This window comes from Urocitellus parryii, chromosome 12 (genome assembly GCF_045843805.1).
Source record: "Urocitellus parryii isolate mUroPar1 chromosome 12, mUroPar1.hap1, whole genome shotgun sequence".
NCBI lineage: Eukaryota > Metazoa > Chordata > Mammalia > Rodentia > Sciuridae > Urocitellus > Urocitellus parryii.
In genome coordinates, this window is record NC_135542.1 from 82,671,768 (window position 1) to 82,685,457 (window position 13,690).

The 13,690-nt window shown below is 35.5% G+C and overlaps 1 protein-coding gene across 4 annotated transcripts in view; it reads right to left on the reverse strand.

Moving 5' to 3' along the window:
• Positions 1-13,690, reverse strand: part of Wdpcp (WD repeat containing planar cell polarity effector) — a 346,394-nt gene that overhangs the window by 11,799 nt on the left and 320,905 nt on the right. The window lies entirely within an intron of this gene.

Sequence of the window (13,690 nt, forward strand, 5' to 3'; positions counted from 1 at the left end):
TCATAATGTAGTTTCTCGATGGACATCTAAAGAGATTGGTGTAATGAAGTGCTTACTTCAGACTTTTAAAAATATACCAATTGTTTACTTTTCTAACAAAAGCCAGTATTAATGCTTTATTTAGTTTCTTGTCAACTATGACAGTTTCTATCTCTGAACTATATTGTCTTAGTCTAGATGAGGGGATTCACATTATATGAAGAACCAGGGAGTAAATATTTAGGCTTTGTGAGCTAAAAAACAAAATTGAAGACACTGTGTAAATACTTTAAACTATAGTAGTAATAATTAAATTTTTAGAAATATATCTAATGAGAATAGGGGGTATATCATTGCATTTAATGGGGATTCAGAGTTAATGGTTTTTCTCAACAAACTCAACTGCAAAAGTTCATGTTAATGTTGACCTCTGGTATTTTATTTTTGAAAATGCCTTTTCAAAAAAATAAGTATTACCAGTTATTATTGATAACAATCCATCAACAGCATCTATTTTATAGAATTCTATTAGGTTCTTCTCTTAATATTTACCTTTTAGCATGTCATTACAAGCCAGGCAGAGTGGTGCATGCCTGTAATTCCAGTGACTTGGGAAGTTGAGGCAGGAGGATATCAAGTTCAAGGCTAGCCTCAGCAACTTAGCAAGATCCTGGCTCAAAAAAATAAAAAGGTCTGGAAATGTAGCTGAGTGGTGGAATGCTCCCATATTTATTCCCTACACACAAAGCAGAATCATGTGACTATGTTGTAGGTTATTCACTTCCAATGAAAGGTTAGGTGGGAGCTTCTCAATTGTACTGTTGATGGATTTTGAAATATAAAATGTTCTTCTGCTTTTGTAGCCAGCTCCAAAAAACACCACCAGGATTAAGGAAACTGGTAGTTCCAGTTTTCTAGGATTAAGCAGGATCACCAGGATTTGAGACTGTAAGTGCTAAAACTGGGATAGTTCTTGTTGTTTGTTTTTGAGACTGGGTCTCAAGGTATTGCTCAAGTTGGGCTCTAATGATCATCCCACCTTGTGCCATCATACCCAGTAAATATATCTACTTGAAATTTGTAGGGACATAGATTTCATTTGTTGTTTTAACTTTTTAAAATACCTTTTTATTTATTTATTTTTTAATGTGGTGCTGAGGATTGAACCCAGTGCCTTGAATGTGCTAGGCAAGTGCTCCACTGCTGAGCCACAACCCCAGCCTTTGTTTTAACTCTTGACAGTAAGTACAACCTAACATTATTTAGACAATCTCAATTAATGCTTCTTAATCCATTTCAGTGTTATCAAGTTTGCAGCAAAAACTGATTTCCAAAGCCATTTAGTCTGATAAGTGGTTAATGGTAGCTCTTTTCATTCAGAAAAATTTCAGTCTTAGTATTGAACTTAAAAAAATCACAAATTTTGCCAGGTTTTTGAACTTCTGTGTGATAGAAAGTCCAGATATTCAACCTCTATTTTTGACAAAAATTCTCAAAACTGATAAAAGTTAAACCCAAAGTGAATGAAGTTCACTACTGACATTGCTGGTTTAGTAACATATAAGAGGGTAAAATATTTTCTGCAAAGCACATAATGATGAGGAACAAATACAGTGAAGAACCATAGTAAATTTGAACAACAAAGTCTTCTTCCTGTGCATATGTTTCATCATCAGTTGTGAAAAATCTTATCAGATTATGTTTTAGGCTAATTAGAGTTTCTTTTTAAAAATATTCTTGCCTTTTTTTTAATTAAAAAACTTTTTAATTGTTGATGGACCTTTAATTTACTTATGTGGTGCTAAGAATCGAACCCAGTGCTTCATACATGCTAAGCAAGTGTTATACCACTGAACCCCAGCCCAGTCTTTTTTCTATTTTAATATTCTTTTAAAATGTTTTTTTCACACAGACTATTTAATGAGGCTGAGTCTTTAATTACTTCAAATTTGCACTTGCCTCACATGTGTGAGGCACTGGGTTCATTCCTCATCATCACATAAAAATGGACAAAATACCTTAATTTTATTTATCTACAACTGGAAAAACAAAAAAAACAAATAGCCAGGTGTAGTGGTGTATGTCAATAACCCCAGTGAGTTGGGAGGCTGAGACAGGAGGATCAAAAGTTCAAAGCCAGCCTCAGCAATTTAGCAAGGCCCTATGCAATTTATGGAGACCCTTTCTCAAAATAAAAAATAAAAAGGGCTGAGCATATAGCTCAGTGGTAAAGCATCTCTGGGTTCAATTCCGAGAGAGGGGGGAGGGAGAGAGAGAGAGAAAAACAAGTCAAAAATCTTGGCTATTAAAGTCACAATAAAATAAAATGTTCAGTTTTAAGTCTAAGAATACACCATGCTAAAGACAGAATCTTATCTCAGAAATAGAAGATAGTTGCTGGCCTTGAACATCAAGATTATATTAATGAAAAGAAAATAAGTAACCATGACCAGAATATACAAGAACTCTGGTAGAATATTAAAAGACCAAATTTAAGAATCATTGGATTGTTGGATGCAAGCTAACAGCATGGATAAGCCTCTTTAGGTAAATAGTAACAGAAATTTTTCTAAACCTTCAGAATAAGATAGACATCCAGATTCAGAAGGCATTCACAACCCCAAATAGACAAGATTAAAAAAGAAGCTCTCCATGTCACATTTTGTATGTTAGGCATTTTAATTACAATAAGTATAGAATTTCTTCTTAAATATTTATTTTTTAGTTGCAATTGGATACAATACCTTTATTTCACTTACTTATTTTTATGTGGTGCTGAGGATCAAACTCGGGGCCCTGCACTTGCTAGGTGAGAGCTCTACTACAGCTGAGCTACAACCCCAGCCCAAGGATAGAATTAAAAGCCTCAAGAGAAAAATGTCAAGTCACAGAAGCAAGCTGAACAGCATTACATCTCATTTCTCAGCACAAACTCTAAAATCTAGACAGACTTGGAATGATGTATTTCAAGCCCTGAAAAAAAAATAACTGTCAACCAAGATTGCTATATCCAGCAAAGATATTGTTCAGAATTCAAGAAAAAATAAAAGCTAAGATAAAGGGAAACTAAAAGAATTCATAACTAAGCCATCACTACAGAAAACACTTAAATACTAAAACAACAACAACAACAAAAAACCCCTAAACCACTAAATACACAAAAAGAAATAAAAACCTCCAAAGTGAAAGTGAAAAGGATGAAAATTAATATATCCAGTAAATAGAACCTGAAGACAAGCAGGATACTCTTATATCTGACAAAGCAGACTTCAAACCAAAATTAATCAGAAAAGACAAATAAGGTAACTTCATTCTGGTAAAGGGAAAAATTCAACAAGAATGTAATGATAGTAAATATTTATGCCCTAATCATTGGTGCACCTAATTAGATAAAATTTACTACTTGAATTAAAGACACAGACTCCAGTACAATAAACACTGGAATACTGGGTGATTTCAAAATACCTCTCTCATCAATTGATGGGTCATCCACACATGAACTCAGTAGAAACTTTTTTTTTTTTTTCGGGGGGTTGGTACCAAGGATTTAACTCGGGGCCACTTAACCACTGAGGTACATCCCTAGCCCTTTTTATATTTTCTTTAGAGACCAGATCTCATTGAGTTTCTTAGGGCCTCGCTAAGTTGCCAAGGCTGGTTTTGAAATTGCAATGCTTCAGCCTCTTAAGCCACTGGGATTACAGGCAAGTGCCATCATGCCCAGCCAGTAAGAACTTTTGATACCTAAAAATATTATAAAATCAAATGGACTTAATGACACTTGTAGAATATTTACCTAACAAGAGCCAAATTCACTTTCTATTTAGCTGCTCATGGAACTTTCTCCAAAACATACCATATGTTCGGCCCCCAAACAAATATAAAAAAAATTGATATAATTTCTTGCATCTTATCATATTTATCATAATGGAAGGTAATTAGAAATCAACACCCCCCAAAAAAACCCACAGAAACTACATAAACACATGGAAATTAAACAATATGTTTCTGAATGATGAATGGGTGACAGAAGAAATCAGGAGAGAAATTTAAAAATTCTTAGATTCGGGGCTGGAGATGTGGCTCAGCGGTAGCGCGCTCGCCTGGCATGCGTGCGGCCCGGGTTCGATCCTCAGCACCACATACCAACAAAGATGTTGTGTCCGCCGAGAACTAAAAAATAAATATTAAAAAAAAAATTCTCTCTCTCTCTCCTCTCTCACTCTCTCTTTAAAAAAAAAAAAATTCTTAGATTCAAATGAGATTAGTGATACCACATACCAGATGCAGGCTGAGATAGGAGGATCGAGAGTTCAAAGCTAGCCTCAGCAACAGTAAGGTACTAAGCAACTCAGTGAGACCTTGTCTCTAAATAAAATACAAAATAGGGCTGGGGATATGGCTCAGTCATCAAGTGCCCCTGAGTTCAATCCCTGACACACACATACAAAAACCAAAAACAACGTGCCAGATGCTCTGGGACAGTATGAAGGTAGTTCAAAGAAGTTTATAGCTATCAGTGCCTACATTAGAAAATCAGGAAGATTTCAAATAAGCATTCTAATTATGAATCTGAAGGCCCTCGAAAAATAAACCAATTCGATAAACAGTAGAAGGAACAAAATAATTAAGATCAGAGCTGAAATCAATGAAATAGAGGTTTATAAAACACAAAGGATCAATGAAAGAGTTCTTTGAAAAAATGAACAAAGATCAACAAACTCTTAGGTAAACTACTGAAAGAAAAAGAGAAAAGACCCAAATTAATAAAATAAGAGATTAAAAAGGAGAAATCACCTCAGACATCACGGAAATCCAGAGGATAATTAGGGAGTAATTTGAAAATTTATACTCCAATAAATTGGAAAAACAGGAAGAAATGGATACATTTTGATACATGCATGACATGTCAAAATAGAATCAAGAGGACATAGAAAAGCTACAGGCCAATAATTAGCAATGAGATAGAAACAGTAATAAAAAGTCTTTCAACAAAGAAAAGCCTAGAATCAGTTGGATTCTCAGCTGAATTTTACCAGACCTTTAAAAGATAACTAATGCCAATACTCCTATTTTTATTCCGTGAAATAGAAGGGGATGGAACCCTTCCAAATTCATTCTGTGAAGCCAGTATCACCCTCATACCAAAATCAGATAAGCTCACATTGAGGAAAGAAAACTACAGATCGATATCCCTGATAAACTTAGATGCAAAAAATCTTTAATAAAATTTTAGCAAGTCATAACAATAACATATTAAGAAGATTTTACATCATGACCAAGTTGGTTTTATTCCAAGGTTACCAGGAAGATTTAGCATGTGTAAATCAATAACTATAATGTACCACATAAATAGAATTAAGGACAAAAATCAAAGTCTCAATAGATTCAGAGAAAGTCTTTGACAAAATTCATTACCCATTTATGATAAAAACACTGCAGAAACTAGGGATAGAAGGAATTTATCAACATCAGAAAGGGTATAGGAGATAAAGTCAACCTCATAGTGAATAGGGAAAAACAAAACACTTCCTTTGAAATATGGAACAAGACAAGAATGTATACTTTCGCCACTCTTGAATTCAATATAGTGCCAGAAGTTTTAACCACAGCAATTAGGCAAGAGATAGGAAAAAAAATAGGAAAGGAGAGGAAGGGGACTAAGGAAAGTAAGGAGGAAGGGAAAGGGAACATACTAGGGAATGATATTGGTCAAATTATATTATCACAGCATGTACATGTATGGATATTTAACAGTGAATCTCACCATTATGTATAATCATAATGTAATAATAAAAATATGGAGAAAAAAGTTATTTTAATGAGGTCTTGAGACCTAAAACAAAACCAAACCAAACAGTTTTCTATCTTGTTTTAGAGTGCAAGACACAATCAAAATTCTTTTTGAAATCGGGGCAATGTAGATTGTAACTTATTATGTAGACTGTGACATCAAATTAAATTGATATCATGATGAGACTTGCTTTCCAAAAAAGACTTGCTTATTGTATACTGTTCTCATTAATTTTATAGGATGACTGATAAGTTATTGAATAAGCTCTTTTTAGTGCCTGAACAAGCAAGTGTTCAGTACTAAGTTGACCCACTATGATGTTTTATTAATGTATGTATGTATGTACATATTAAGCACATGCTAGGAATTGAACCCAGGGGCACTTTACCACTGAGCTATGTCTCTAGCTCCCCACTTTGTTATTTTCAGTGTTAAAAAAAATTTGTTCTTTTTAGATATACACAACAGTATATTTTGAATATTATACATATATGGAGCATAACTTCCCATTCTTGAGGTTGTACATGATGTGGAATTATACTGGTTATGTATTCATATATAAACATAGGAAAGTTATGTCTGATTCATTCTAGTGTCTTTCCTATTCTATCTCCCCTCTATTCCCTTTATTCCCCTTTATCTAATCCAATGAACTTCTATTTTTCCCTCTCCACCTGCCTTATTATGTGTTAGCATTCACATATTAGAACATCTGGCTTTAAGGTTTTTGGGATTGCCATCAAATGCCAAAATTTCATTCTTCCTTAAGGCTGAGTAATATTCCTTTATGTATATACCACATTTTTAAAATCCATTCATCTGTTGAAGGTACCTAGGCTGGTTCCATAGCTTAGCTTTTCTGAATTGAACTGCTATAAACATTGATGTGGCTTTGTCATTGTGGTATGCTGATTTTAAGTCTTTTGGGTATATACAGAGGAGTGGGATAACTGGGTCAAATGGTGATTCTATTACAAATCTGCATACTGCTTTCCAGAGTGGTTGCACCAATTTGCAGTCCCAATAGCAATGTATAAGTGGACATTTTCCCCCACATCCTCACCAACATTTATTGTTACTTGTATTCTTTAAAAATTTTTTTTAGTTATAGATGGGCACAATATCTTATTATTTTTATGTGGTGCTGAGGGTCAAACTTAGTGCCCCATCTGTGTGAGGCAGGTGCTCTACCACTGAGCCACAGCCCTATTCTTGTATTCTTGATAATTACTTGTATTCTTGATAATTGCTATTCTGACTGGAGTGAGATGAACCTCAGTGTAGTTTTAATTTACATTTCTTTAATTGCTTGGAGATATTGAACATTTTTTCATATACTTTTCATACACTTTTTGACCATTTGTATTTCTTTTTCTGTAAAGTGCCTGTTTAGTTCCTTTGCCCATTTATTGATTGGGTTATTTGGGTTTGTTTTTGATAAGTTTGAATTCTTTGTATATCCCAGAAATCAGTGCCCTGAGATACAGGTGGCAAAGATTTTCTCCCATTCTGTAGGCTCCCTGTTCATGTTCTTGTTTCCCTTGCTGTGAAGAAGCTTTTTAGTTTGATACTACCCTTTTATTGAATCTTGATTTTATTTCTTGTCTTTCAGAAGTCAGTTCCTAAGCCAATATGATGGAAAGTTGGGCCTACTTTTTCTTCTGATAGGCCCAGGGTCTCTGATCTAATGTCTAGGTCCTTGATCCACTTTGAATTGAGTTTTGTACAGGGTGAGATATAGGGGTTTAATTTCATTTTGCTACATATGGATTTCCAGTTTTCCTAGAACCATTTGTTGAAAAGGCTATCTTTTTTTCCCCAATATATGTTTATGACACCTTTGTCCAGTATGAGATAACTATATTTATGTGGGTTTCTTTGTGTTTTCTATTTTGTACCATGGGTCTTCATGTATGTTTTGGTGTCAATATCATGTAATTTTTTTGTGGCTCTGTAGTATAATTCAAGGTCTGGTATTGTGATGTCTCCTGCTTTACTTTTCTTGCTGAGGATTGCTTTGGCTATTCTGGGTCTTTTATTTTTTCAAATCAATTTCATGATTGCTTTTTCTATTTTTATGAAGAATGTCATTGGAATTTTAATAGGAATTGCATTAAATCTGTACATTGCTTTTGACAATATTTTTATTTTGACAATATTTAAATTTTTTTTAGTTATAGATGGACAGAATACCTTTATTTTGTTTATTCATTTTTATGTGATGTTGAGGATTGAATCCAGTGCCTCATATGTGCAAGGCAGGCGCTCTAAGTTACAAACCCAGCCCCCATTTTAAAGACACTGACTGATTTCTAGAGATGATTGACCTACCCAAACTGAATCCAGAGGACATAGATAATTTAAACAAATCAATTTCAAACAATGACATTAAAGATGCCATTAAAATCCTACCAACAAAGAAAAGCCCAGGACCATTGGATTCTCAGCTGAGTTCTACCAGACTTTCAGTGAAGAACTAATACCAATACTCCTCAAATTATTCTATGAAATAGAAAAGGAAGAACCCTTACACACTCATTCTATGAAGCTAGTATTACGCTGATACCAAAACCAGAAAAAGACACATCAAGGAAAGAAAACTTCAGAACAATATCCTTGATGAACAGTGATACAAAAATTCTTAATAAAATACTGCCAAATCACATTCAAAATTCTTAATAAAATACTACTGGCAAATCGCATATAAAACATACTAAAAGACAGTGCACCACAATCAAGTGGAGTTAATCCCAGGGATCAAGATTGGTTCAACATATGGAAATCAATAATACATACACACACCCCCACGTTTGCGTGCGTGCACTTGTGCACACATGTTAAACCCAAGACCAACCTCATTCTAAATGGAGAAAAATTGAAAGCACTCCCTCTGAAAACTGGAACAAGGCAAGGATGCCCTTTCACCACTTCTATTCAACACAGTCCTTGAAATTCTAGCCACAGCAATTAGGCAAAGAAAGAAATTAAAGGGATAGAATAGGAAAAGAAGAACTCAATTTGCTGGTGACATGATTCTATATTTAGAAGACCCAAAAAACTTTCACCATAATACTTCTAGAACTATAAATGAATTCAGCAAAGTAGCAGGATACAAAATTAACACCTATAAATCAACTATGTTTCTATACATCAATGATGAATCAACTGAAAAGAGAAATTAGGAAACTTTCCCACTCAAAATATCCTCAAAAACAAACAAACAAAAATCTTGGAAATCAATCTATCCTCTTTTTAAAAAAGTTTCTTAAAAAATTGAGAAAGGATCTCACTGAGTTGCTGAGGATATTGCTGTGTTGCTGAGGCTAGCCTCACATTTGTGATCCTCCAGCCTCCTGAATCCTTTGGGAGTTTAGTTCTATGCCACTGTGTCTAGCTTATGAAGTTTTAAAGAGTAATAACTATGATCACTAGTCTCTGAAGTTCCTTACAATTCATACTCATTAGGTGTCTGGTTTAAACACACCCAGTTTCTATTATTCTCAAAAGTATTACTTTGAGCTTTCTGCCTAAATTAGGTAAGAAGTTAGTCTTAGTTCAGTGTTACTCAATTTGTGGGATAAGGACCAAAAACTCATCTGAAAATCATTATTGCTGGTCTGTGAACTACTTATTATAGGTGGTTAAAAAGAAGTAATGCATTGAGAAAAAACAAGAATTTTTTTACTGCTGTTCCATAGGATAATTTTATATATGTTTAATCTAATAAAATTTTTGGATATTACTTTGCATTTATTTTGTTTTTCATATACTTTACAAAGTATTGATCCATTTTGGAAACTCAGAAAAATGGGAATGGAACCACCATTTGACCCAGCTATCCCACTCCTTGGTTTATACCCAAAGGACTTAAAATCATACTACAGTGACACAGCCACATCAATGTTTGTAGCAGCTCAATTCATAACAGCTAGACTATGAAACCAACCTAGGTGTCCCTCAATAGATGAATGGATAAAGAAAATGTGGTATATATACTCAATGTAATATTACTTTAAAGAAGAATAAAATTATGGAATTTGCCAGTAAATGGTTGGAGTTGGAGAATATCATGCTAAGCAAAACAAGCCAATCCCACAAAACCAAAGGCTGAATGTTTAATATGTGGATGCTAATTCACAATGAGGCAGGGGGAACTAGGGAAGAATAGCGTTACCTTAGATTAGGTAGAGGGAGAGGATGTGGGGATAAGAAAGATAGTAGAATGAAACAGATATTATTACTGTATGTATATATGTGACTGCATGACCAATATGATTCTGCAACATGTCCACTCAGAAAAATGAGGAATTATATCCCATTATGTATGATATATCAAAGTCCATAAATGCATTCTACTGTCATGTATAACTAATTAAAACAAATAAAAAATGAAACAAGACTGGTTCTCCTCCACAGATTTTGTTTCATGTACAATTTCTGTAAAGATACAAGGAAAGAATTATTAACAGTTTCTGTTATAGGACATATCAGGGCACATATAGGATTGCCTGGAGCCCTTAGTTTGGGCAATGATTTAGCAGATAAAACTACACATGTCATACATATTTTCTCTACACTAGAAGAAGCTATAAATTTTCATAAAAGGTTCCATGTCAATGCTAATACTTTACAAAAGCGTTTTAAAATAACTAAGGAACAAGCTAGACAAATAATAAAACAATGTCAAAATTGTGTGACCTTTTTACCACAAGTTAATCTTGGAGTCAATCCTAGAGGACTGATACCTAACCATATTTGGCAGATGGACGTCACACACTTGCCAGAATTTGGAAAATTAAAATATTTGCATGTTACAGTTGATACTTCTTCTGGATTTTTGATGGGCTCCCTTCATGCCGGAGAAAAAACTAAAGATGTTATAGCTCATTGCTTACAAAATTTTGCCACTGTGGGCATTCCAAAACAGTTAAAAACAGATAATGTCCCTGGTTATACTTCTACCTCTTTTAAACAATTTTGCTCATCATTTGGCATTACTCATATAACAGGAATCCCATACAATCCACAGGGACAAGGCATAGTTGAAAGAGCTCATCAAACTATTAAAATGTACTTATTAAAGCAAAAAGACGGAATTGGGAAGGGGTATATATTCCCCAAAAATAAACTTAAAATAACCCTTTTTACTCTAAACTTTTAAAATTTGGATTCATCAGGACTTAGTGCTGCAGAAAGGCATATGTGTCCAAAAAATGTACATAAGCCCAAGGTACTTTGGAAAGATATTCTAACAGGACAATGGAAAGTCCTGACCCAGTGATTATCTGGAGTCGTGGGCCTGTTTGTGTGTTTCCACAGGGAGAACAGCAGCCAATTTGGATTCCAGAAAGATTAACTAAAGCGATTTCTACAGACCAAAAAGAAGATGATTTGGCTCAAATCCATAACAGCTGATATCCAAAACTCCAATTTAGCTATCCTTACATCTGCGACAGAACCAGGATGCTTTTTTCAATATCTATTTTATTATTGCCCTTTCCCATATCATAAAGTTCTATTTTGTTTTTTGAGCTCATACAGACCTAGGTTAATATTTTGCTGATCAGTTCTATTTTTTGACTATACAGTTTTTAAACATTGCAATGGAGATTTCACGTGTAAAAAGTTATAAGGCCTTTACTATTATGTTATGTGTTGTATGTATTATATTATGTGTGCACACTTGTGTTTTGTGTTATATGTTTGAATGTACGTATGTACATATATCATATGATGAGCGCTCATGAAAAAATGGATCCAAATTTTTTTTATTCACGTGATTTAAATGGTTTAATTTAAATTGGGTAAATAACTGTTAAGAATTGTTTTAATATGTAAACAAAAAAGGAGGTTAACAGACCTGTTTGTTTACTTTCACCTTTCCTTTTCATTATATTTAATAATTCTCTTTAAGATAATGTAAATTGTTAAGAAAATTGTTTTAGTGCCTTCTGGAATGTTACATAATTTTTTCTTTAGCCATTATTGCCAGAATTCCTATCTTCATCCCAGTGCCGGTGAAGACAATGTAAATTGTTAAGAAAATTGTTTTCTTTTAGTGTCTTCTGGAATGTTACACAATTTTTTCTTTAGCCATTATTGCCAGAATTCCTATCTTCATCCTAGTGCCAGTGAAGACAAAGATAAAACTAATCTACAGCTTCTGCAATAGCCATCACTGAACTGCTTGCAGAACTTGCCTAGACTGTGTCACTTGTATGCATTGTGAACTATCTGTTGGTGCATCGACTTGTGGTAATGTTGGGGTATTTTTGCTAATGACATCAGTGGTACAACTTTCCCAAAAGGAGCCGTCAATTGACTTGGTATATCTTCCTCCCATCTGCTTGTCATGATCGTTCAGCTAAAATTTGGGGGCCAACAGAGGTGAGGCAAAGAACCTCACCCCCCCCCCCCCCCGCTGGTACCTCTCCATAGGTGTGGCTGTATACTGGACCGGTAGTCAATGACGGGTAAGATCCAATTACAATGGTACCAACCTAAGACAGGAGGCTGACGCCCTGAGGTCAGCTCATCCAAAGACGGGTAAGGACCATATGTAGTATTGGACAACCTAAGGCAGGCACGGTCCCCAAGCCACATGCTTGTTGTTTAAACAGAGAGGGGGAGATGTTGAGAGCCACAGCCAAAGGGGCCCCAGCAAACTTCCAGCTGCCAGCTGATGATTGGCTCACAGCGGCCCCAGCAACATCTAGCTGATTGGCTCCTCTGCGGTGATGTTCATTGGGCTGTTTCCCTGTCCTTCAGACTGCCAGCTGATGATTGGCTCACAGCGGCCCCAGCAACATCTAGCTGATTGGCTCCTCCATGGAGCTGCTCATTGGGCTGTTTCCCTGCCCTTTCAGACCACGGAGCTGCTCATTGGGGGACTTCTTTGGCTCCACCCACGCGACCCAGCCAATTGGCCTCAAGAGCAGGAGGATTGTGGGAGGTGGTGAGGTTTTGTGTGGGTGAGAGGCTTGTGGAAGCCGGTGGTGGCAGTTGGGCTCTGAGGGTTTTTTCCTGAGGAGCTGTTTTGTTTGGCGTTTGTAGTTCTAAAAATAAAGTTAGTTTCTTTTGACAAGTGGCTCCTGAATTGTGCCCAGACAGACTGCGGCAAATTTCCACTTACTCTTTCAAACTTCAATCTTCAATATAATTTTCAGCTTTGAAAACTTGGTCAACAATATTAGGGTTTTTATTTTTGCTTTTCTGTGTACAGTATTAAATTAGTTTGCATAGCTTCCTCATCAAACCTTACCTCTATAGAATTCTTGCCTATTTATTTTGTTAAAATATATCACCTTCAAGATGGTTTTATACTGTGTACATAAATTTGGCTAAGCTAGAACCATATTTCCCAGAACATTCTTCCCCGTGTATTTCCATGTTAGAAATGGACAAAGAAAAATGTGTGCAAGATTTGGAAGGAGGAAGTGAAATATCAGCCATAACCCTTTGAATATTTTTATGGTGCCAACAGATTCCAACTTGTCTTTCCTCTGTACATTTTCATGTCCAGCTAATATTACCCCTGATGAGAGAGAACTCCTGCCTGACTACCTTTGAGCTGGGACATGAGTTTTCTCTTTTTACTCTTCCTGGGGCTCAAGCCTGCTGGCCTTCATTGCACTATTGGCTAACTGACCACACTGTTGGCTCTCCTAGGTTTCCAGTTTGCCAACTGCAGATCTTAGGAAGGCTATCAAGTCCTAATTGTGTGAGCCAATTTCTTATAATCGATCAGTATCTCTGTCTCTGTACACACACACACACACTCCCTTCCTGTTGGTTCTCCTTCTTTGAAGATACCTGACTAATACCATCCATATTCATCATTTTTTTAAACTGCACTTTGGTGCTTAAGAGTTGTAGCTCTAAGTGGTAGCGCGCTCGCCTGGCATGCATGCGGCCCGG